General features: G+C 45.9%; 1 protein-coding gene across 1 annotated transcript in view; it reads left to right on the forward strand.

The window, feature by feature from the left end:
- Positions 1 to 26,264, forward strand: part of Apba2 (amyloid beta precursor protein binding family A member 2) — a 174,002-nt gene that overhangs the window by 21,868 nt on the left and 125,870 nt on the right. The window lies entirely within an intron of this gene.

Genomic DNA, 26,264 nt, shown 5'->3' on the forward strand with positions numbered 1-26,264 from the left:
CTGTGCAGTCAGCGCGGCACTGTACATGAAGGACTCATGCTTCCTATGACTGTCATGTACAAGGCATTCTGGGTGAGCCAGGTGGGGGCCAGGGAGCCTCCATGCCACAGTATTGATTTTTCTGCTCAAATTGTTCAGAAATACTAGAAGTTTGGGCTACCTTCTGGACCACTTTGACAAACCATTGCCTTCTCATGTTTTAAGCATTTTTGTTTAATGAAAGATTTATTTATTTTATATGTGTGGATATTTTGCTGTGTGTGTATGTGTGTGTTGTATGTATTCCATATGTCTGTATAATACTCAAGGAAATCAGAAGAGAGTAATGAATCCCTTTGAACTGGAGTTATAGATGGTTGTGAGCTACCACACAGGTATTGGGGACTGAACCTGGGTCCTTTGGAAGAGTATCCAGTGCTCTTAACTACTGACCCATCTTTCTGGCCCTTGGTGATTTCTTATGTTTGGGGACAAGATATTTCAGTCTTATCTTGTACAGTGTGTTCATGAGGCCAGTCTGGTCAACTTACTGAGCCTCTACCTCAAAATAAAAAGGCTACGCTTATAGTTTGGTAGTAAATCACTAGTCTAGCATGCTTAAGACCCTTGGTTCAATTCTTAGTGCCATCAATCAATCAATCAATCAGTCAATCAATCAATCAATCAGTCAAACAAAAAGCAGTCTGTATGCTGAGTGTGTTTATTGTTACCAAGACACCACTGCTCTGGGCTTTTCCCCTTCAGAGCTAGGTCACATTTCTGTGTTCAGACCTATGTGGCCATGCATAGGTACCCTGGCTCTTTGAAGGCCTGGCCCCATCAACAGTCACAGTCACCTATGAGGGTTCTGTGTGTCCATCGTCAGTGTGGAAAGGAATCCTGGCACCACCTGACCCTTAGACAGGAACAAACAAAGGACCTGGATGAAATCATATTATCCAGGTATGAAAAAAATGGAATGATGGGGAAATATTTGGTCACTTACCAGTGAGCTTAAAAAATAAGGCATGGAACAGACATGGTTCAGTCCTCCACAGGTGTGACTCCTGGCTGTCAATTAAACCCCTGAACTGAAGTTGTTATTGATCACTGAGGTGAGCTGTGTTGTCATGGTAACTGTTGCTCACTCTGGGTGAGCTGTTGTGTTATTGTCATGCTGTCAGGCATTCACAGTGTTATAATGTCGCCCTGACTGTTGATCACGCATTCACGGTGTTATATTGTCATCCTGACTGTTGATCATGCCGAATGGGTTGTCATACTGGCTGTTGATCATGGGCAGCTGCTCTTTGTTGCAGTCGGTATATGCCCTGTGTTGCACATACCATGAAACGCTGTGCTACTGTGTGCCCGCAGCTTGGGTTCCCGTCTCCTGAGAACTTCTGCAGTTAAGTCTCCTCTCATCTCAGCAGCCCAGAGAAAAGCAAGTCTCTGTTTTCCCTGTGTGTCCAAGGAAAATCAGTGGTGTGAACATTGCCAGCTCCAAGCTGCTGATAAGACAGGCTCACATGGGGCTGGAGAGATGGTATAGCAGTTAAGAGCACCCACTGCCCTTGCAGAGGACCTAGGATTAGTTCCCAGCACCCATAGTCGGAGACTCATAACTTCATGTAACTCCAGCTCCAGGGAATCCAACACTGTGTTCTGGCCTCAGAGACATCAGTATGAATGTGGTATATATGGTATACACTCATATACACATACAGAATGATAAATCTATTTTTAAAAGCATCTCACATTTCTGTAGGCAGAATACCATAGCCTGTACCCTTTGTCCTATGTTTGTGTCAGAGGAGGGGAGCAAGAGTGGTCATATATGATTCCCTTACCTAGTCTGTCTTAGCAGATATCTAAGAGTTTTGCTATAAAGAGGCCTCTTGTCATTGGTTGAGATTCCTCTTCCCTCATAGTCCCATTTTCTCCCCTCCTGGGCTTTGACATAAAACATCCTTGCAGAGTTGCCCCTTTTGTACTTAGCAGATGTCGCTCATCGCAGCTTTGCCCTGAGCTTCACAGCCTGCTGTCCTGGCTCCTTCCCTGCACATTCCAACAGCTGCTTTTCTCTCCGATCTTGGAGAGAAAATGTCCCTGGCTCCCACTTCCTCCTCCTTCTCCTGTCCCATTTTTCAGCTTTGTTTAGCCGAGGCTTCTGGAAGGTCTGTCTCTTCTCCCTGTCCCTTCCCTCCCTCCCACTCTCACACCCACTCCAGACAGACGTACACCACTCCTTGCAACACTTCTGTGTGTGCCTTTGGCACGAGAGCTGTTTCCAGCAGGGCCATCAAGTCGTTCGTTTCCCTGGTCCAGTGGCCACCCCTGAATCCTCTTTTCATTCATTCTCTAGGACCGTTTGTACTGTCATCTTCTTCCCAGAACCCCAGCCTTCCTTGGTTCCAGGCTCCCAGAAACCTGGAATTTTCCTTCACCTCATAGGACTGAGTTTGTTCGTCTCTTCCCTGGCCTCAGAGTCCCGGAGTGTCCCCAGAATCTATACATGGGCTTCCTTTCTCCTCAGTCCATGGACACATGGTTGTTGCACACAACCTTGTAGTGTTAATTGCCATTGGGCCCTTGGCACTTGCTGCCGAGCCTGACAGTTTGATCCCTGGAGCCCACATAGTGGAAGGAGAGAACTGTCTTTGCAGATTGTCCTCTGACCTCCACACATGCAATATATATTTTCTAATAAATAAGCAAATGAGTGTGAAAACATGTACCATCCACATGTGAAAGCACACCACCTCCATAACCTACCCTCGACCTCTCCTCAGGACTCCAAAGTGGCGAGTCCAGTTGACATTTCAGCACAGCACGTACCATGCCGTCCCCTACCGTCCTCCGGCTTCACACGCCTCCACCGCATTCACTGGGAGTCAGTCTTGACGACTTTCTCTCAAATCCTACAGTTAGTCTGCTCCAGACTCCTGTGGCTACTTGCCTTTGCCATCCCTGTCATCTCCCATGCATTGCATCACAGACAGGGTTCCTATTTCTAGTCCACCCCACATCTCTAGGCTGTGTCCTAAAGTCATCTTGGTTATCCCTTGAGATCCTAAACTAGATCATGTGACTCCTGAGTATAGAATTTTCTATCACTCGTCTTGCTTGGAGGAAAAGCCAGAGGCCCAGCCATTAGTTATTTTCTCTGCGATGTTATCTCTAAAACCTTTGCCCTTCCAAACTTTCTTGATTAGCTTAGCACCTTCGTGTGTTGATTTCAAATTACCATCTATAGAGGAGGCTTCTGCAGACTGGCCCAGTTGGTACCGACCCTCCTGCTTCTGCCTTTGTGACTCCTCACCCAGTGGGAACATCTTCTCCAGTAACTCCACCACAGCTTATGTATTAATCCCGCCCTCCATCACTCCAGAGTGCAGCCTGAGGAGCGCAGAGCCCTAAGTCGGCCTCATTCAGCTCCAGGTTTGTTCTCGGCATTTGGCACATGATAAAGGGGGTGCCCACTGTCTGTAGGACAAATGACAGGTTGTGCTCGGCAGCCAGGGCCTCCTTGAACTCTTCTCATGTTCATGCTAGTCTTGCAGACTAGTCATTCCCATCACAAATGCCCACATGTCTGTTGGTCTCTGTCTGGAGCCTTGGAGAGAAGTCTGGGGTACGCTGTGAGTATGGGCAGCCTCTGCATGTGATTAGGGCATTCTCTTTTTTTATATTTACTTATTTGTTAGTGTGTATGTGTATGGAAGTTAGAACATAAACCCTTGTAGCTGGTTCAGGCTGTTTGGGATCCCCAGAGCTTCTTGGGACTTGGCCATCTGGCTTCTATGGAGTCACACCCAGGAGAAGGCCTCTTACTAGGGTGGCACACATGTGGGCCCTGATGTCCTCCACAGGGCAGAGGGACCCTGGTCTACCTCATCACAAATGGGTAACCCATCTTGGGACCATCTAATGATTCAGCTGCCCTTGATATCCACAGGGGTTGGTTTCAGGAGGGCTGTAAGATATCAGGGCCCTCATATATAAAATGGGGAGTATGTCGAATTCAAATGCATTTCTCCACATGCTTTAATTTTATCAAAAATTATTTTATAAGGAGTGGGATGTGGTAGCACACACTTTTAATCCGAGGACTCAGGAGGCATACACCGGAGGTCCTATGTGAACTTGAGGCCAGCCTAGTGTACATATTGAGTTCCAGTACAGCCAGGGCTACGTAGTGATATCCTCTAAAAAAACAAAACAAAACAAAAACAACAACAAAAAAAACTTAGTGTATATTAATTGAAAAAAGAATGCTTTTCATTGTGACATTTTCATAAGCGTAGACAAAGTACTCTGAGTGTATCATCTCCAGGTGACACCGAGTACCGAATACAATGTGAGTGCTGTCACGCTGTATTGTTTAGTGGATAAGAAAAAAAATGACACGTTTGTGGGCCAGCAAGATGACTCGGTGGGTGCAGGTGCTTGCCACTGATCCTGTAATCACCAGGACCCACATGGTAGAAGGAGAGAATGGGATTCAGAATGACTTCAGTTGTCCTTGGATCCAGGTGCATGCCCTGGCATGCCCGGTGCCACCCCATCCTCCAATATATCAAATGTAATAATAAAAAGACATGCTCAGCAAAGAGATATGTTTTTCTGGGTATTCTGCCCAAGACTGGCAAGACTCCTAAGAGGCACACGGCTGGGCATGCAGGCTTGGTCTACTTGCTCATGGGTAGAATCCGGAGCTGTTGGCCCTTTTCACACTCTGCTTTTCTTTCAGCCCCACAGAAATGCCAGGAAGCCATTTCTTGGTTAAATAGCAGTGATGTGGTGTTCTGTATTCGGTGTTGGTTTGGTTTTAGGCTTCTGTTACTCCTCGGTGCATTTGCTCTCGATGTGCCTGTGGGCTTCCAGCGGTCCATGAGGGCTTTCTCCACCATACTATCATACCGTGGGTTAGAGCCTGCCCCGGAGCGCGTGAAGGGTCATGCTGAGAGCAGATCCACGGGTGGATTTGCTGAAGAGCCAGGACTGGAGTCTTGCCCCACGTTCCCACCACACAGCTTTCTGAGGGTTTTATAATTAATGCTAATGGTTGTGCCGTCATGGCTTGTTTAAATTACCCCAAGAGGAACATCATGTCTATTAAAGAAACTTGATTGTAGCTGCCCACCTGCTCTATTCAGGGACACACAGCTTTTGTGGGAATTCTTCTGGGTAATTAAGAGGGTCTAAAAGCTGGCTTTATAGTCATTGATTGAACTGTAGATAACAATGAAGTCAAATAATTTTTTTTGAAGCAACTGTTTCCATCTTTGGAAGCATGTGAGCAATTTGAATTAGAAAGAGTTCTTCATGTGCTGCTAAGGTGTCTAGGAAAGCATGTAGCCTCAGGGGGTTCTGGGCATGTTCTCACTGGGGGTGTCTGGGGAGCAAGGCTGTGTGGGGTTTTTCAGGGTCATTGTCCCTCTCTTGGTTTGAGTCCTGAAGGAGCTCAGGGGCCACACAGGAGCTGGAAGATCTGCAGAGGGCTGTGCCCACCACCTCTGCAGAGTCAGAAGCTGCCTGAGCACAAGGGTCAAACTGCACAGCCAGTGCAGCACCGGTCTGGGGATGTGGGGCTCAGGCACAGGTTTGGCCATCAACTTGGATATCTTCAGCTATATGTAACTTTAGGTGCAGTTAGCTTACATGTGTGGGTGCTATGCTGGGTGCCAGCGTGTGGCAGAGGCACTCTGGGAATTTATTGTTCAGAGGGCAGGGAGGCGCCATTTTATTTGTCTAACGTATTATGGTATCGTGTTTTATATCAGTGTGGGCACTCAGGATGAAGATGGCACAGAGGGGTCTAGCTAGTACCAACAGCAAGTACAGGCAGCAAAGGCCAGGCTTTGGAAGGCTTTACGAAATCATGTCAACACTTTGGGCGTTGTCCAGTGAGTCTTAGGTGCTACCACTGTAAGAGCTTTTTAAACAATAGCACATGTTAGCTTTAAACTTAAAACATGCACACACCACATGTGTGTGTGTATACATGTGTTTGTGTTTTTGTGTGCATGTGGAGGCCAGAGGCCAATGTTGAGTGTCTTTTGATGTCACTCTCGTCCTTGCTTTTTGAGATCAGGTCACCAGTTCAGTAAGCTGACTGGTCAGCAAGCCGTAGATCCAGTCCTGACCCTCCTGCTTGCACCCCCCTGCACTGTGGTTACAGATGCCTGGTACTAAGTCTGGTTTTTATGTGGGGGTTGGGGATCTGAACTCAGGTCCTCAAGCTTATATGGCAAATATTTTCCCCCCAAGCCAGCTCCCAAGCCCCATAATTTCCAGTCTGGTCAAGGTTGAATAATACTCTGTTTGTATATGGATCACATTTGTTTACCCGCTCCCCCCGATGAGCTTCTGGCTGTTGTGAGATATGAAATCTCTGCTTCCAGCTTCTGTGCACACACCCCCAGCAATGGGATTGCTGGCTTCTTGAAGACATACCATATTCTTTCCCACACTGGCCATGTGGGTTAAAACCAACACTCTATCCCATCCAACACCAGATGAGCATGGGAGGCACCTTAACATCAAAGTGGCCATCCTCTGCCCTGGGATCACAGGAGACTGCGCGAGACAGAAATCATCATTGGGTCAAGGCACAGCGATTTAGGGATTTCTTGTCAAATGCATAAGCTAGTCCATCCTGATGGATCAGAGGAACCTGGGAAGAGTTCTAAGTGCAAATATGGGTTAGGATGAAAGGCTGGCGCTTTGGGCCCGGTCATAGACTTAATGGCTCAGTGTGTAAAAGTGCCCGACCTGGCAGTGCATTCTTCAGGCTGGGGATGAGCTGCCTTCCCCTGTAGGTGGTTTCTCTTGCTGGAGAGTTAATTACCATACTCTAATGAGTGTATTTTGCAGGTGGTGCTTGGCTTGGGCTTGATTGCCCACAGCTGCCCCGAGAGCGGCAGTGCCGCCCAGAGCTCATGAGCACTGCGGTTCTGTCTGGAGCTATGGCCTTCGTTTTCTAGGCTCGTCTGACGCGAGCCTATATAAATTTCGGAGACAGCCCCAGACTCCATGGACCTCATTAGACTTCAAAACCAAGAGAGTCGCTTTTGATGGCGATCCCCAATTTTGATTCTACTACAAAAATGTCCTTTTAATATCAGAGAATTTCCAAGGCTTCCTTCCATGTGGTCCTGCTGACATTCTTAACATTGTTTTGCTCACTCAGTAGTTACTTACTAAGAAAGTATTTTTTAAGCTTAACTTTCGACTGTAGAAAAGATTATATAAAACAAAAAAAAAAAAAAAAAAAGGTGTCATCTGTCCCTGAGAGGGTTTAGCTACTTTCTCCCCAAGTTCTTCTGCTGAAGTCTCAGATCCTGTACCACAGAATGTGGTCTTATTTGGTAATAGGCATTTAAAGAGTAATTGAGTTAAAAATGAGGTCGCCACAGTGACTTCAGCCAACTCACCCAATGTCCTTATAATAAGAGAACATTGGAACATAAACCTCACAGGACAGCCGCATAAATTCTTAGGAAGAAAGGGCCATGCACATATTGAACAGAGGTGTCACATGCACACTGAGGAGAGGGAGGAGAGCGAATCACGTGCACACTTAGGAGAGGGGACCACATGCACAGTTAGGAGTTGGGACCACGTGCATACTGAGGATTGAAGACCACGTGCATACTGAGTAGAGGGGACCACGTGCATACTGAGGAGAGGGGACCACGTGCACACTGAGGAGAGGGGCCCACTGCAGACTGAGGAGAGGGGACCACGTGCACACTGAGGAGAGGGGACCACTGTAGACTAAGGAGAGGGGACCACATGCACACTGAGGAGAGGGGACCATGTGCACACTGAGGAGAGGGGACCACTGCAGACTGAGGAGAGGGGACCATGTGTAACCAAGGAGATGAAGCATGTGCAGTCAGGGAGAGGAGGCATGTGCACACCCAGGAGAGCGGCCATGTGCACACTGAGGTTAAGGACCAAGTCAACAGGGAGGGGGCGGTGTGTGAACAGGTGGAGGGGGATTGGCACTCCAGTGAGAACCAATCTATTCCCATGGAATCAGCATTAATCTCATTTGAGTGTGGAGCCTCTGCACCTGGCTGACTACTCACTTAAGATTCCAGTACTCCAAAGCTCCTGCCTTAGGTTCCAACTTTCCAGCATCTTTGAGGAGAAGCCATTTCTAAGCGATAGCCATCAAGAAAGATGGAATGATTAACTGTGGCTCCAGCATAGAGAAACTTGACCCCAGTGAAGCCAAACCTGTCATGTGGCCCTGGATGCACACCACCCTTGGGACTAAACTGCACCCCAGAGGAGACAAAACAAGCATCATTCTTACACAATCAGGAAGTGGAGGATGAGAAATCACAGTAAAAAGTGGTCCACATACTTCTGATGGATCTTTCCAGGATGCCTTGAAATACCACATCCCCATCTGTGTTTAAAGCTACCCAATTCTCCCAAAAAAAACATGCCGAGTGAACGAAGCCAGACACGAAAGACTGCATATTGTACAATTCCGTTTATAGAACATTTCTAGAAAATGACTAAATATAGCCCCAGAAGGCAGATGAGTGAGTGGTTGCCTAGGTCCGAAGCTGTACATGAGTTGGCTTCAGACAGGCATGTGGGAGCGCTGGGGTGCCACGTGTTCTGAGTCATCATGCAAAGCCTGAGACGTGCAATGCATTCATGAAAATGGTCTCCACTTACAGTGGGGACTTCTGGGTCTATGAGCTGTTTGCTCGCAAAGTTGTATTTTAGGGTTTCTGTTGCTGTGATAAAACACCATGATCCAAAGCAACTTGGGGAGGAAGGGAATTATTTCAGTTTATAGCCTGTAGTCCATCACCGAGGGAGGTCAGAGCAGGAACTCAAGGCAGAAGCTGATGTAGGGGCCATGGAGGAACACTGCTTACTGGCTTGCTCCTCCTGACTTGCTCAGGCTGCTTTGTTATAGCACCCAGGGCCATCTGGCTTTGAGCTGGATGGGGAAGGCTGAGCTGTTGTGGGATAATGTTTTTGTATGCTGTGAAGATGTGTCTCTGCCTAAGGTGCCTTCTGATTGATTTAATAAAGAGCTGAATGGCCAATAGCTAGGCAGGAGAGAATAGGCAGGACTTTGGCATGGGCGGGGGAAGGAACTCAGGAAAAATCTGAGGCATGTGATGCTCAAATCAGAGATGTGGCGGAGTAGGACATACAGAGTGGAGGAGAGGTCACAGCCCATGTGGCAGAACATAGATGAATATAAATGGGTTAAGTTACAAGAGCTAGTTGTGAACAAGTCTAAGCTAAAGCCTAGCATTCAGAATTATACAAAGTCTTTGTGTCTATATTTGGGGGCTGGTTGTCCAGAGAAAGTCTGATCAAAAAGACCAACTACACTGAACATCTTTGGAAGGAGAACTGGTTAAAGACAAATGAGATCCTGGGGTGTACAAAGGGGTGGAGAAGCTTGTCTCGCATGAGAGTGTTAGGAGTCAGAATTAGTCAGAGTTCTCTAGATTAATAGTGCTTATAGAGTAAATCTCTCTCTCTCTCTCTCTCTCTCTCTCTCTCTGTACACACACATGCACACACATATACACATGGATTACAGATTTATTAGAATAATGTACAGGCTGTGTTGCATCTAATTTGGCTGCCTATGAACAGAAGGTCCAAGAATCCAGCAGATGCTTAGTCACTGAGACTGGATGTCTCAGCTGGTCTTCAGTAGATGCTGGAATCCCAAAGAAGTAGGCTATAATGCCGGTGAAGGAATGGACTTGCTAACAGACAATAGCAAGCAGGCAGAGAGCCAAGCTTCCTTCTTTCTTCCTCCAAGTCCTTACACAGGCTTCCAGCAGAAGGTGTGACCCAGATTAGGAGTGGGTCTTCCCTCCTCCATGTTCCAGATTAGAAATGGATCTTCACACCTGAAATTAACCAAAAATCCCTCATAGGTATATCCCGCTAGTTTGGGGATTTTAATTAATTCCAGATGTGGTCAAGTTGACAACCAAGAATCACCACCTCAGAACCTGCATGGTGTCCAGCAGTTCTCAGTGCTGTTTGTCCACTCTCACTAATTGGCCAGCGTTTTAAAACAATGCTAACCAGAGTTCAGACTGAACTGGTCTGGGACATACATTCTGGTGGTTACTATTGCTTACAACTTACCTTGAAGTGAGGGATATTCTGATTCTCTAATTTCCTTTTCAGTCCTCATCTGGGATTGCCTTTGTGTGTGGCCACACAATGGGGCAGTCCGTGGAGGATGCTCAGCCTTTGTGTGGCCACACGGTGGGGCAGTCTATGGACAATGCTCAGCCATCATAAAGATGAACAGCGTGCTCCTCATTTTCGCAGTTCCTGTTTGTTGCTATCGCCGAATCCTGAATCTGGGTAATTTATAAAGAGGAGATTATTTCAGTTGTTAGTTCCATAGGCAGCACATCCCCGTAGGAGCCACACAAGATATCAAGCCCTGGTGGGCAGTGGGAGGGAAGAAAGGGGGGTGTGGGATTTAGAAAGCAAAGTGAGTTCCCAGATAGCCAATCCATCCTGGTGAGGAAGGGGTAGCCAACCCATCCCGGTGAGAAAGGGGTAGCCAACCCATCCCAGTGAGAAAGGGGTAGGCAACCCAGTAGCCCACCCATCCCGGTGAGAAAGGGGTAGCCAACCCATCCCAGTGAGAAAGGGGCCATGCACGCACGGGAGCTCAGCCTCCTGACTCCCACTTCTCACTGGACCCTTTCTCTGCACACTGCTGCATCGAGAGAGCAAACCGGCTTCACACCGCAACCCTCACAACCTTCCAGAGGTAGCCAGTTGAGTCTTCTTAACTGCCATTTTGAACTCATGGGCTTGAATACATTTGATAGGTGCCAAACTGGGCCCGGGATTACTTTCATTTGAGTTAAGATGTTTGACCTTTGGCAGTGGTAGAGTGATCAGCATGGTTCTTGAGATTTTTGTCATCCCCACAGCTTCCTGTGCTTCCAGGATAGCTTCCTGGCCTTTTCAAAGCAAAACCATTTATTTTCCATATCCCTCTCAGTATCTTATTAGGGAAGCATCCTTTATAATTTCTGTTGCTAAGATACCAATGTTGTCTTATCAGGTTGCCGTTTTTACCGCATACTGGACTAGATAAGGGCTTGGCCTACAGATCCCAGTATGCTCTGAAAGCTTTGCAGGTCTTTGTGGCAGTCGAGGCTGGGGAATTCTGTGTGGCATTGCATGTGTGGTTGGCATTGGGGAAGCTGGCTGGATGTTGTGGGTGAGGTGTGGTCCAGTGCTCCACTAAGTAATGACCACTATGCCATTTTTGATGGCGTTAAGATGAAATATGTTTCATCTTGACCGTGCTAAGTAAATCTGGCCCAAGCCAGCGTAGGGATGACACTTGGCCCAAAGTAGCCTTTGTTCATAGTGAACTGTGATCCAGCTTGACAGGGGAGCAGAACGCAAAGCAGCAGTTACAGATAACGAAGGGGCTGAGTCCCAGCCAATCATAACAGTCCCTCAGCCAGTAACAGCAGGCCCTCAGTCAATCATAACAGCCAGCCATTCAACCAATCACAACAGCAGGCCCAGCCAATTGGTGGCAAGCAACAGCCAAGTTATAACCATATGCGGCGGATGACCAGCTGCAGCCGTCAGGCGATCACCGCAGTAGCGCCTGCCTTCTTCTGGCTGTAGGTACAGTTCACCACACATGGTGCCGAGTTCTGAGCCATGCTGGGTCAGGAATGCTCTTCTGGCACTTGGTCCTCAGGGTCATACTTTGAAGAGCGCTTCCCTAATTCTGCTTTTCTGCTCATTTGGGGTGTCTGTGGTGATGTGGCGTTTTCAGTGTAAGGGTCCCTTCGTGGTGGTGCGGAGACGGGCCCTTTTATGCATTGCTCGTTACTCAGCCAGGCCTGCTAGCTGACTCAGGTAAGATTCTCAGCCCCACCCTTACCATTCTCAGCATCCACTCCTTCCTGGGTAAGGGATCCTTCCCTGTGCCCTGCACTGTGCTGAGGCCCATCGTGATCATGTCTCTAGCAAGACCCCATTTAGTTTGCCCAACCCTAGACATCTGTTCAAGGTCATGCTGCCCACAGGTGTCACAGCCAGGGCCAACACAGCTCTACTATCTGCTGCTGAAGAAAGAGGTGAGGAAGCAGGTTACAGGTCATCAGGACTAGCTGTGACCTCACTGACAACAGACTGACAGACAGACTCCAAGAGAGCGTTGGTCCCACTGATACTGTGGGGTGAGCTGATGCGTTCATTTTAAAGCTTATTGTATTAAAATCACTTTGGATTTATAAGAAAGTGCAAGGAAAATGGTATAAAATGTCTTTAATGCCTTCATTCTGTCCCCTTTCGGTGTTGGCATTACCACACACCTTCACCCAGTGTCCTTCGCTGTTAGTGTATAGCGAAGCTACTGTGTGAACGCAAACCCAGGAAACTGATATTGGTATAACTAACAGGACTTATATTTTCACTAGTCACTAATCTGTGCTTAAGTATATGTGTGAATGCGTTTGCATTTCTGTGCAGTGGTATGCCAAACTTCATGGAGCCATTTGACTGTGCCGCCACCAAAGGACTTCCCCCTGCTGCTGTTCCTGGCAGTCACACACATAGTCTCCCATCATTCATAACTCTGGGTGATCTCTATTTTCTATATCTCTGCTACTCATGAATGGCTTATGGAGCCTTAGAGTAAGGATCATTCCAGACTGGCTTTTATCAGGTGGTGGTATTTCTTTGGGGTTTAGAGTTCACTCGAGTTATTGTGTAGTTATTGCTTTTTATTGCTGAGTATTCCATGGTATGCTTCTGTCATGCTGGTGTGTTTGCTTATTAAAAGGACATTTGGGTCATTTCCATTTGGAATTTAGAACTGTTATGAATACAGCGTCTGTGACTCTGAGGATGGACAAAGTTCTGTGTATAATTGAGTTTAAAATTTAAAAACATCACATTTTATTTTATTTGCACATGGGTGTTTTGCTTGCATGTGTGTCTGGTACCAAAACCAAGAAGAGGCATCAGATCTAGAACTGAGTTACAGGCAGTTGTGAACTGTCATATGGGTGCTGGGATTTGAACTTGGGGCCTTGGGAAGAGCAGTCAGTGCTCTTAACCCGTGAGCCATCTCTCAGTCCCTGGAAGAGTTTTATCCCTCATGAATCCATTCCCTGCAGTTGCTGTACTGCACGGTGAAGATAGTTTTAATTGGAAAGGAAGTGCCAAGCTAGTCTCCAGATGTGACACTGGTCCACGCTGCCACCAGTGCTGGGCAGATGCCCTGGTGTCCCATCCCCACCAGCATTTGAAGGTGCCACTGTTTTCATTTAAGTCATTTTTGGATGCATGCTTTGATAGCCTGTGGTTGTTTTACTTTGTACTTTCCTAATGGTCGATACTGTTGGGTGACTTTTAATGAGGTTATTCTCCACCTGAGCCACTCCTAGGTGACATCTTGTGTAGCTTTTCTCTAGAACTTTCTTTTCTAATTAGATTTCTGGGAGATTAAAAAACCTGCTTTAGGGGAAGTTCTTTATCTATTCTACACACAAGTGCATGGGATGTGCGATTTGCAAGGGTCTTCTCAGCTGTAGCAGGCTTAAGCTCAACTTGGCAGAGAGAAGAGTTTTAATCCTGATGAGCTCCATCTTTGCCATTTCTGCATTTTGACTACAGTGCATTTGGTGCTACGGCTGATGCCCCACTTAATCACAGCCCTCTCGGTCCCCTCTTGGGTCTCTTTAAGAAGTTTATTAGTATATATTTATGTTTTTAAGCCCATGATCTACTTTGAGTTTTTGTTTGTTATGAAGTGTAAGGTTCATGTCAAATTTCTCTCTCCTTCTCCACCCTTTCTACTCCTTTTTCCTTCTTTCCCTGCTCTCTGGATGCCCACATAGCACTGTTCTTTGAAAAGATGCTCCTCTCTTTTGATTTACTTTTGCTTTTTATTTTTTAAAAATAATTTGCTCACATTTATTTGGGTCATTTTTCACTGTTTGTTTTGGGTCATATTTCACTGTCTTTGCTGTTTTACTACTGGACAGGTGCTCCCCCTCTCTAGGAAGACAAACACATTTTAAAAATTAGCCTACAGCTTTCCTATAGTAAGTCTGTCTGCATCTACAAGCATCTTCGGGACATTTTTTTTTTTTTTTTTTTTTGGTTTTTCGAGACAGGGTTTCTCTGCAGCTTTTTTAGAGCCTGTCCTGGAACTAGCTCTTGTAGACCAGGCTGGCCTCGAACTCACAGAGATCCGCCTGCCTCTGCCTCCCGAGTGCTGGGATTAAAGGCGTGCGCCACCACCGCCCGGCTCATCTTCGGGACATTTAACAGGACTTTTGAAACTTAAAAGTGGTTTTAAGTGGCGTTGACATTTTATCCAGTTTGGTTTCCCGTCCACGAACATGGTATTTCTCTCCATGGTATTTGTTTAGGTCAGTGGGTCTCAGCCTTCCTAATGCACAGCTCCTCATGTTGTGCAGACCCACCCAACCATGAAATGATTTTCATTGCTACTTCATAACTGTAATTTCTACTGTTATGAATTGTAATGTAAGCACCTGACGTAGGACCCCACGTTGGGGTCGTGCCCACAAGCTGAGAGCCACTGTTTTAGAGCTTGCGTTTATCTCAGCATCTCTTTTAGTTTGTAGACTCTGGGCACGGTTTGTTACGTTTGTTCATACATTTAGTATGTATGGGTATCTCATTACTACTCTGGAGGAAATTGTAAATGCTAATTTCTACTTTAATTTTTACGTTAGCTTACTTGTCGGCATTTAGACAAGGTCTTAATTTTCTGCATGCTTCCCTGGGTCCTTTTGCTTACTTAACTGCATGCTTCCTCTCAATGCTCTCTGGGTCGCACATGATCCATTTCGCTGTGTTTTCCCTTTGCTTCATTTGTGTGTGTGTTAAAGTTTCCACGAACATTTTCCCTTTGACATATAGATTATTTAGACGTTTGTTGGTTAATTTACAAGTTATTGGTAATTCCCCCATCCCATGTTTTCCCAGTTATTGATTTCTGTGTGGTTTTAATTATTTTGAGTTCATTCAGTTTTGTCTAGTTGGATGTTCCATAAACCATTAAAAATGTGTTGAAATATGCCTCATCTATAGTGGGTGAGTGGCCAGATGCACCTAGCTAGTATGAAAACGCCACAAGGCAGAAGTACATTTTGTAACCTCCTCACCAACAGAGCATACAACACGGGCCACTGCCGAGTATGGAGGGCTGAACCTGATGCCCCAGCATCCCAGAGAGGACCAGGACGGGAAGACAAGCCAGAATCTGCAAGTGAAAATGTGCTTTCTCCCAAGTGAGCACCTAACTGTGATAAGCCAGGTTGTTCTGCAGCTTGTGGGTGGAATCTCCTAAGAGTGTCAGCAGGAGCCTAATGGTTTCGTGCTGATGCTTGCTTTTATATCCTTGATGATTTCCTGCCTGGTAGTTTTAGCAATTATTGAAGGTGGTGTATGGAAGGTCCAGAATGTTACTGAATTTCTCGTTTCTCCTCTGTCACGGTAAGGGTTTATGTTAGTGAACCAGGAAGTGAATGTTTAGGGTTGCTGCGTCTTAGGCTGAGCAAGTTTTCGTCATGTGAATGTTCCTTGTCTTTGCTGATTTCCTCTACTCTGAAGTCTGTTTTATCTGATCTCCATAGAGCCTCCTTTGCGTTCTCATGATGAATCTTTGTATGACAGGTCTTCCCCACCCTTTTACTTCCAGACTAGATTTGGTACGTTCAGAATGTTATGACTTAGATTCCACCCTTTAACTTTCAATCTACTTGGGTTGTTGTGTTGTTTGTAGGCAGTGTATAGCTGGGATATACTTATCTACTCTGACAATCTCTTTTATTTAAAATTACTAGACTATTAACATTTAAAATGGCTGCTGACATGTTAGAGCTTAAATATGCCTCTTACATTGTTTGTCATTTTGTTTCTCTTTTGTCGTTTCTCTCTCCTGCCTTTCTGTGGTTTACGTCGGCCTATCTTACAGTCCTGCATTGTTTGAGTTACAGTGTACTCGAATATACAGCTTTGCTTACTTTTCTTTGTGGCTGTTTGGCTATTATCACCGTCTAGTGGTGCTCTAGTTTCATTACTTTGAGCAAAGTGCAGAAGACCTCTATCTTATTTCCATGGATTCATTTATTCTCTCATTCTTTGACTAAATGTCTGAAAAGGGTCAAGTTATGGAGGTCAGATTTGGTTTGGCTCATGGTTTGAAGGGATACAGTCCGTCATGGTGGGGAAGGCATGGCAGTATCTGTTCATAGCGGGAGCCGGTCACCAGGGTTCTCCCTACCTTCCTACCTCACAGATCTATACATCAGGAAGCTGAGAATATAAAGCCTCAAGGCCTACTCCTAGTAACTCACTTCCTCTGGCAGGGCTCCACCATCCAGAGATTCTGCAAGCTTCCAAAACAATGCTACCATCTAGGGGCCAAGTGGTCAAACACATTTCACTTTCAGTCCATAAAATCCCACCCCTGACACTACAAGCTCATGGCTTCTTTGTAAAATGTAGACCGTACCCAGTCTACTTCAAAAATCCTCATAGTTCTAGAGTTTCAACATCATCCAAAGGTCCAGAGGAGAGCCTTTTCTGGGACTCAAGGGAATCTCACAACAATGAGTCCCAGTTAAGAAAAACAAATGAGTTGCATTCTTCCATTGCACATTGGTACAGAGTAAACCTCCTTGCTTCTTTTTTTTTTTCTACGTATCATCCCCAAAGAGAAGAATTAGGGCATAGAAAGGAAGGCTGGACCAAGAAAGAACCATCACAACCAAAAGCAGCTTGGGAATCAAGGGCTGGTTTCAGCTCACAGCTCTCAGGTCCCACAGTCACCAGGGAGTACAAGCAGGAATTCAAGGTGGGATCCTGGAGGCAGGAACTGATGCAGAGTCATGGAGGAGTGCTGCCTAGTGGCTTGCTCTCCATGGCTTGCTCAGCCTGCTTTCTTTCTTTTCTTTTCTTTTTTCTTTTTTTTTTGCTTTTTAAAAAAGAGAACAAGCTATCTTTTTTCATTTTATATACCAATCCCAGTTCTCACTCCCTCCCCTCCTCCCATTCCCTGTGGTTTGTTTACTTTTGTGGTCAAACCTAGGGAAGCCCCTTCCCCAAATGGTCTTTTTCAGTTTGGCTACCCTATTTTCCAGGCACCAGCCTTTCAAAGGAGTTTGCATTGTTGTGCCCAGAAACTCCTGATGGGCGGGGTCTTGCCCTCCAGGTAGCTTTCCTCTAAGCCCAGTGTCTAATGCTTATTTGTTTGCTTTCCCATTTATTTATTTAGAGATGGGGTCTCACTATGAAGCCTTGGCTGGCCTGGAGCTAGGTCTGTAAACCAGGCTGGCCTCAACTCACAAAATTAGTATTATGCCTTCCTCTTAGTTTTTTAAAGGCAAGGTCTTTGTAGTTCTGACTGGCCACAAATTTTGTAACTGAGGGCTGAATTTCTGATACATCTGCCTCTGTTTCCTAAGTGTTGTGATTACAGCCCTGTAAACCACAGCTGGTTTATGCAGTGCTGGGGACTGAACCCATGACTTTGTGCATGTTAGGCGGGCACTCTAACCACATGCATAAACCACTTTTTATTAAAAAAATAAAACAGCTTCAATTCTTTAACACATTTAGACCCTCCAACCCTTCTTTTGCCTTATATGCCACTTGAAACTCAGATTCCTTTTCATTCAAAACTGTGTATTTTCCACATCTTTCTGTTTTACTTACTTGACATAAATCTGGCAAAGGGCAGTGAGCAGCAATCATGGCACAGCCTGAATGACTTTCTGTATTAAATTTTCTTCTGCCAAACAACTTCTGCCTCTCCTTTCCAGTTCATCCTCACTGACTTTTGTGGAATACTGACCAGTTCCCATAGGGTCCCCAGTGAAGCCTCATGATCCTGGTGTTCATTGTCGCTGTCCTGTTGGTGGTCTGGTCATCTTTTATCACAATGGCCCCTTAAGCTCTGATTGCAGCACAGCAGAGATTCTCTAGCCTACAGCTCCAAATTCTCCCTTCTGCGCATCTCTCCAGAGTCCTGCACACAGTCAGGCAGGCACAGCAGAGACTCCTTCTCAGGACCATATTTTACTAGAAAGTTTATCAATCATAATTGCTATTCAAACTTAGAATTTTTAATACCTGGTAGGTTGTTTCAATATTTAACTTTTTTTAACATAAGAAAATATCTTAAACGAGTTTTCACTTGTTATTTTCCCCCTTGCTTTGGTTTTCTTCTTCGGGAGTTTTTACAATTATTATCTCTTCTTTGCTTCAGCCAACTTAATTGGTTCTCAATTTCTATAGGGAAGAAAGGATATATATGTGACTGTCTGTCTGTCCTTCTCAATGTCATTAGCCTAGCGTCTCTTTACACATGACCGGTAGGTTCTTTACTACTGAGCATCTCTCCAGCTCTCTTGACTGGCTCTCACTAAGTTGCCCTGCCTGGCCTTGAACTTGTGATCCTCCCACCTCAGCCTTCCCAGTTGTGGAGATCACAGGCCTGCGTGGTTTCAGCTTCCTAAGCTTTGCTCCCTTCTGTCTCCTTTTCCTGGTGTCACCTACTCTGTCTGTTTGCTCACGTGTTCCTTTGGGTAAAAATTTCATTACTAATAAAGCATTTCTAATTCCTGCCCGAGTGCTTTCACCTAGTTCTTGTGTGTTTCTAATCTGGGTTATGCTGGTTTCCATGCCTTTTTTTCATTTCTCATTCCCCTTTGGAGCACAGGTGACCTTTTGACCTGCTCAGTGAGCGTGCGTTTTGAACATTCTCTGTCTGCTCATAATTCCCTCTTTTTCTTGTAGTGTTCTTATGTGGCATGCGATCTGTCTTTATTGCTGTTTCTTAAATAAAATAAAGATCCAGTTTTTTAGGAGACACAGTTCATAGAACTTTCTCCTTCACTGTCTGTATCCCACAGACCCTAATCCCCGGTTCCTTCCCCTATTTCTCCTGGATCTCTCTTTTCTGAAGACTTTGACCTGCTTAACTTGGACATACCCCCTACTGTAGGGGCTACATTCCAAGGGTCTACAGTCCCCAGTCCCCACTGAAGTCATTCCTCCATTTCCCCCTCTTCTTCTTCTTCTTCTTCTTCTTCTTCTTCTTCTTCTTCTTCTTCTTCTTCTTCTTCTTCTTCTTCTTCTTCTTCTTCTTCTTCTTCTTCTTCTTCTTCTTCTTCTTCTTTTCTTCTTCTTTTTCTTCTCCTCCCCCTCCTCCTCCCCCCCCCCCTCCCCTTCTTCTCTCTCTCTCTCTCTCTCTCTCTCTCTCTCTCTCTCTCTCTCTCTCTCTCTCTCTCTCTCTCTCTCTCCTCTTTATCAGGCTTCCTGTTCTTTATTTGGGGGCTCTCATTCATCCTAAGTCCCTGCTACATTCCTTGGATGGCTGTGCAGAAGCCCAAACCACACAGGTCCTAAGGACTGTATGTTCCCACCTTGCTGTAATTCTAGGTGTGTGTGTGAAACCCTCATTCGTTTTGCATAAATGCACCTGAGTAATTCAGGCTTTCATATGTTGAGTTGTTGCTGTAATTGTCTTACGTAGATCTAGGGAGATTTGACGACAGCACCCCTGTTTTCCCAGATCCTGTAGGAGGTCCTCTTGTTGCTTGTGCCCTGAGGATGCTGCAGCTGAGCACACAGCTCTTGGCAGTGTGCCTTCTTCTTATCTGTGGTTCTATCATGTGGACAGCTTAGGTCCAAGAAAGCACCTGAACGTGCGTTTGGAAGCAGAGTGGTACCACCTACCCACTTCTGGAGGGCAAGCATTTTGGGAACAAAGCCTACATTATTCTCTTATTTGTTTTCCAGAGAAGTGTGGCTCTGAGACAAAGGGAGGGACAGAGTCACATTTGGTTGCACAGAGCCCCATGGACATGGGGAGGCTATACCTCCACCATGGGGTGGAGCAGGATCTCGAGAGTTGTTCACTGTTGTTGGCTGACTTCAGAACTTTCAGAGATAGTTGGAGGTTAGCTGTGGTATGGGAGACCCTGTCCCTGGGCAGTGCCTTATGGTCCTGGATGATGGAGAATGACTTTTTCAATTTGTTGGGCAGTGGAGGTTTTCTCAGCCTCTGTGTCTGTACTGGCTCCCTCAGTGGCCCTCTGAGTAACTGTTTAGTTTCCTTTTTTAAAGCTTTGCTGTCTGTTCAGTCACCTCTATGTTGCTATGGCAGCACAACAGAGACTGGACAGTCTATAAGAAAAGAGTATGTCGGAGGGCAAAAAACATGGCACCAGCATCTGCTCTGCTTCTTGTGGGAGTCACGCATGTGTCAACTCACAGAGGAGAAGGCATGTGTGGAAGAGAGGGATACGGGGCTGGCATTCTTTGTACTACTAACTTGCTATCCTGAGAAGCAGCTCATTCCTGATCCAGGCATATACAAGAACGAGATTCCCCACAAAGCCTCATTTCCAAACCTGCTGTATTGGAATCTGATTTGAGCAGCAGTGTGGTAGGAACAGCCCACATCCAAGGCTTTGCATCTTTTCATGTGCAGTGAGGACAGAGGTAGGCGGTGACATCACAGAAGAGCAAGGCTGGTCTTGAGTGTCAGGACCTTATCCTCTATGATTCTGGAGGTTAAAGCCATGGGGCTTTTAGAGAATTGGATGGCTTCTCTGGTGCTCACAGGGAGAGAGAGAGAGAGACTTCATTGGTCTGACCAGGAGACTACTTAGAGTTAAGGATAGAGGGACCAAAATGTTACAAAGCTCCCTGTGGAGTCAAGGGATGAACTTAGGTGTGCTTTCCAGAATGTTCCATGGTGGGTAGGGAAGCCACAGTCAGAGCCAATGTAGCACTTCCTCACATAGACTGAGGTGTGGTGTCTGCCACAGAAATGCCAGCCAACTCTTCTCCAGGAGGTGATAGTGGGGCTACCTGACCATCTGCCTAGTTCCTGAGATGCCTACCTTAAGCTTTCTGCTGCCTGGATGATTTCCAGAGGGTTTGCCTCTTGTCTATTCTGGGGTCTCCTTTAAATGTCAGGATAATATTCAACCCTTCTCATCACTCTATAAACCCCAAATAACGCCGTGCTTGCTGGTCCAGTGGCATGCAACGGGGTGGCAGCTTTGTCAGCACACACAGATGCACATGACCTTATATCCCATGATTTTTACTTTATTATTTATCATTCTAGGTTTTACGTAACACTTTATTTAACATAAACGTATTCATATAATTATACTGTCTTAACCACATAATATGTTAAATGCATAAATTTGTTGCATAATTACTGTTATTAAAATGATGATTTTTTTCTTTGTATTTCTACTCTGTGTGCGTGCATGTGCGTGTGCGTGTGCGTTTGCTTGGATTGGTCACAGAGTCTTGTATTTGTTAAGTTATGACTCTACACATTAGCTTCACTCTGAGCCCCCTCATCATCATCATCATTGTTATTACTTGTAATAAAATCACTTTATTCTAATTAACTCACAAATAAAAATCACATATGTAAGTGGTGCAAAGAAGCCACTCAAATACCCGCCTAGTCCACTCTCTATCTCTCAGTGAACTTCTACATCTAGAATGACTGTTCTGAGCAGGGATTATTAGAGGACAGTTTCAGAGCTACTGCTTATGATTCCCGTGCAGTTAATTCTCTCTGCATCTTCTTACTTTAAGATGCCCTTGATATTCAACTTGGTGTCTTATCATCAACAGTCATTAGAAGCAGAGAAGTTCCCCATATACGGGAGGCTGAGGACATGTGGATTCTTGATGCTGGGTGGGTAGCAGCCCTGGGAGAGGAATAGGTAGGTGAAGCAGGATAGAAGCTGGTGTGGGAAGCCCAGTCTCAAGGCTCCGCCTCCTCGGTCAGGTCTCATGCACACAGGTAGTACTCAGGGCCCTCAGGAATGTGGTCAGTGTACATCTCCTGGTCCCCGAGACTCTCTCAGGCCACACCGCAGGCTCTCTCAGCCACCGAGCGCGTGCTCAGTGCCCACTGCGCCTGCCCTGTGTAATCACTTGAGTTGGAAGTGTCACCCCAGCCCCTGGCCTGGGAATTGCCCTGGTCTGGACTCCAATTCCCAGCCTGCCAAGCGCTGACCTCTCCCCGTTTGGGTCAGGACCATTCCCACAGAGTATTTAGGCTCACACCAGAAAAAGGAACACGTGGTCTTTGGGGTTTTAGTGGGCTCCTCTCCCCGCCATGCTGTCCCCATTCACCTGGGAATGTGACACTTATTAAACATGGGCATTTTTGATTCGGACTAATCTGGTTTGATTGGAGTTCTTTGCACCGGTGGCAAGGCTCTTTTTAAGAATTATTTTTAACAGATGGAGGTCCCCCACCGAGAGGGTCTGTTTTTTCTCGTGGGCCCAGGACCATGCTGGAAAATGCCCTTCCCGTGTGCCCTCTCTACCAGGCAAGGTTGGCTTCAGGTGAGCTCCTCTTTTAAGGTACATGGCTGATAGGGTTTTGGGGTGACCCATTCGCTTTTCGGGCTTTGCTGAGCCAGGCTTAGCTGAGGTAAATTTTGATTGGCCAGGGACACCTGCCATTCAATTTTCACAGCCCTGTTTTCGACTCAAGAGTTGTCTCAGAGGATGTTCTGTGACAGACGAGTCACACAGGCATACACTTCTAATGGGCTTCTTGGGTGGGACCTCCATCTGTAAATGCCACATTCCCAGGTAGGCAGGGACAGCATGGCGGGGAGAAGAGCCCACACAAATCCCGAAGACCACGTGCCCCCCCCCCCCCCCCCATGAGCCTAAATACCCTGTGGGAGTGGTCCTGACCCTCCCGGGGGAGGGGTCAGCGCTTGCAGGCTGGGAGTTGGAGTCCAAGTGCTTAGCAGGCTGGGAATTGGAGTCCAGACCAGGGCAATTCCCAGGCCAGGGGCTGGGGGTGACACTTCCAACTCAGTATTATAAACACTACTCCTATTTTTCATATGAATTATCCCAGGGTTTATCATTTATAAAAATCTAGCGTTTCCCCGATATATTTGCAATGGATGCATTTTTAGTAAAGATTTCTTTTATGAGTCTACTTGGGTGTTTTAAAGAAGTCACAACTGGATCTGGGAGATCCCTGTGCAATAATGGCTGTTAAAATGGGAAGTCTGCCTGTGCTCCCTGGAAACCAGAGGTGCAGGAGGAGTGCTGGTGGCCGTCCATGCACGATCCCAACGCCATCAGTGCTCTCCTAGGGGAAGAAGAGGCTCTTTGACTATAGAATTGGGAGTTAGAGCACAGGCCACCACCCAGAGTAACGGCAGAAGGAGCCTGATGGGGCCAGAACAGGGCTGACAGTCATGGAATTCAATTCCCCCAAGGAAGGAAAAGGTAAGTGTAGCTCCTACGTAATGACCCACAGTGCTGGCTGTTGAGGGGGAAGCAAAGGAAGCTTGAGATCAACTACTGTCTTCTAAGAGTGGGGTGCCATGGCGTGGAAGGGAGGAAGAGCCCAAGGTGGGAACATTGCCTGACAAGACCTTAGCTAGCAAGAGTGAGAATCTGCACAGAGCTTAGAGATGGCTTCTCACAGAACACATTGTGCTTCAGGGCACGGAGGAGGTGTGACTGAGCAGTCCTCACGGGAGCAGATCCCTCCCTCTGCTCTCACTGGTCCCCTGAGGCGCTGGTCCTAGCACACTACAGTGAGCACGACTGAGCACCTCACCCCACAGCTCTCCAACAGGACACGGGCAGAAGCCAAGGCACACAGATGGAGCACGATTAACAAGCAATGATAGGCACAAAAGAACCGCCATGACTCACAGCTCAAAGGGCCAGAAGTTAAGTTCATCCTGTTACATAGCAAGTTTAAGGCTAGCCTGGGCTACAAGAGACTCTGTCTCAAACAAGCAAGAAACAACAACAAAACCAGGAGAGCGTGTTTCTGGGTACAGTGGCACAGTGCATTTGTGGAGGTAATGGGACAAATTTTATTTTTGTGTTTTTAATCTTGTTTTTAATAACATACTTATTTGTGTATGTATGTGGGGCCATGTGTGCTAGAGTGTGCATGTGGGTGTCAGAGGACAACTTGGGAAGTCCCATCTCTTCTGCCATATGGGGCTTGGGGACTGAACTTGGGTTGTCAGTTTTGGCAGCAGGCGTCTTTGCCTGCTGAGCTATTGTACTGGGCCCAGAGTCCAGGTTTCATCGGTGCTGCTGTGGACATGTTGAGGGTATTAACAGTCCAATGGTGAACAAGTGGTAAGACATGACCTTCCTGTTGACAGCTGCCACTTGAACGTGACACAGGAAATGTCTTGCAATATGCAAATTATATCTTGGACTAAAATACATCTTCGAAATTTGTTTATTGTTTTAATAATTACAGATCTGTCAAGGGAATACTTATCCTTGCTGGTTATTGTGTGATAATTACTGAAAACATTTTGTTTCACAGAAGACAAAGGTGACAGCGTGTCACATGTGCCACCATAGCAGGGGACAGGACAAGATGGTGGAGATACTTTTTGCAAAAGTCCTGTTATATATTTATTTTTTAAAGACCAAGACAAAGACAGAGATCAATGTGGCAGAATATGTTCAATTTACAAATAAGACGTAACTGTGATTGAGTGTGCTACGTATCACATGGTCAGCACCTCCACAAATGGGAAACCACAGTCCAGAGAGGGAGGCACAAGCATGTACTAGTTCCAGGACAATGTGACAGCCACTCTGAGACATGTAAGGGGACAAAGAAATACGTCTCAAGCATACCAGATTTGGTACCATGTTAATAGAGAATACAGCCATATTCCAAGGTTACATTAGACACTTATGAAATCTGACATATATTAGATTACAAAGGAAACCTCAATAAGGTCCTTATCATGGAAATGATATAGACAATATTCTACAGTCACAATGCAATAAAAGGAAAAATCATTTGGTAAAAAAAAAGCAAAAATGGTCTATAGTGTGGGGGAAAAAACAAGATTAAATTCTCCTCAATATGTTCCTGGGTGAAAAAATAACCAATTTCCATAATTTCCAGAATATGATGATAATGAAGATGTATCAATGTATGAGGATCTGAATAAAGTTGTAGCTATGATCTCAGTAATAGTGTTAACAATTGGGCACTTTAAACCTCTAATTCCCAGGGTTAGAGAAAAACAGCAGAGTCAACTGAAGCTGAGATGTGGGAAAGGCTGGGAAGTAATGGACGAGAGAAGAAGAAAATGGAATCAGGAAATACCAAGTACTGATTATCATTGGAGGTCAAGTGAACAGCCCTCTGTTTGACGTTGCGGGGAGTAAAAATGCAAACATACAATGCCAACAGCACATTAACAAAACTATGGGAAGTGACTTAGTGCTGTGTGTGGGAGCAGCTGTGAAGGCCTTGGAGAGAACAGACACTTGTGCTAGGAAAAGACAATTGATCCAGACTGACCTCAGCAGACACAGTGTAAATGAACCAATCTTCCTTTGGAAGAAACCAAACCAAACCAAACCAAACCAAACCCAAGTTTCTGTCTGCATAACCCAGATAATGTCATTGTTACTTAGAACATTTCAAGGTATAGAGAAATATAGAAACTTCAAGATTATGCACTGAAAGAAAGCTCCCTACCAGATGATGTGAAATTTCTGCACAGTCAATAGAGACTGTTTTACAAGTGGATTTGGAGAGAGTTAAAATTTAATCGATGTCTATCATCTTACACCAGCGTATGTTCCAGTGGCCCCAGACAGGTAGGTGGTCACCACGAGAACCAGAGGAAAGCTTAGGGAACCTTGCACTTCTCTGACAGGCAGAATCATGATCCAGAATCATGATCCAAAATCCAGAAGCAAGGCAAGAAGATGGGTCAGTGCAGCTGCTTTAGGGGAAATGGAGAACAAACGCCTCAAGCTGAAGGAAAGCCCAGCTGATAAACCCCTAGGAAATATTTGCTGGTTATATCCAAAGGCAGAGAAGACAGATGACGTCAGTGTGAAGAGGCCTCCAAAGCACAGCTAGTAAATCCAGGGGTGGGGAAATCCCAAAAGAAAGTGGACAAGAGATCCCAGCAAGTAATTTACAGAGAAATAAATGCAAATGAGTATTTGAGTGTAGGAAAATATACCCATCTCTCACCGAAATGGGCATTAAAATGTAGGTACCATTTTACTGCTCGGACTGTCACATCTTCAGCTTTGGTAGTGCTCCTCTTGGTGGGCTTGTGGAGAGCTGCTCAGCTAGCGCCTGCCCCTGCCAGTGGGCTGCAACATGATAGATCCATGCATGTCTGTGGCACACAGGGTCTTACTTCAATGGGGCT

This window comes from Arvicola amphibius, chromosome 12, assembly GCF_903992535.2.
Source record: "Arvicola amphibius chromosome 12, mArvAmp1.2, whole genome shotgun sequence".
Taxonomy (NCBI): domain Eukaryota; kingdom Metazoa; phylum Chordata; class Mammalia; order Rodentia; family Cricetidae; genus Arvicola; species Arvicola amphibius.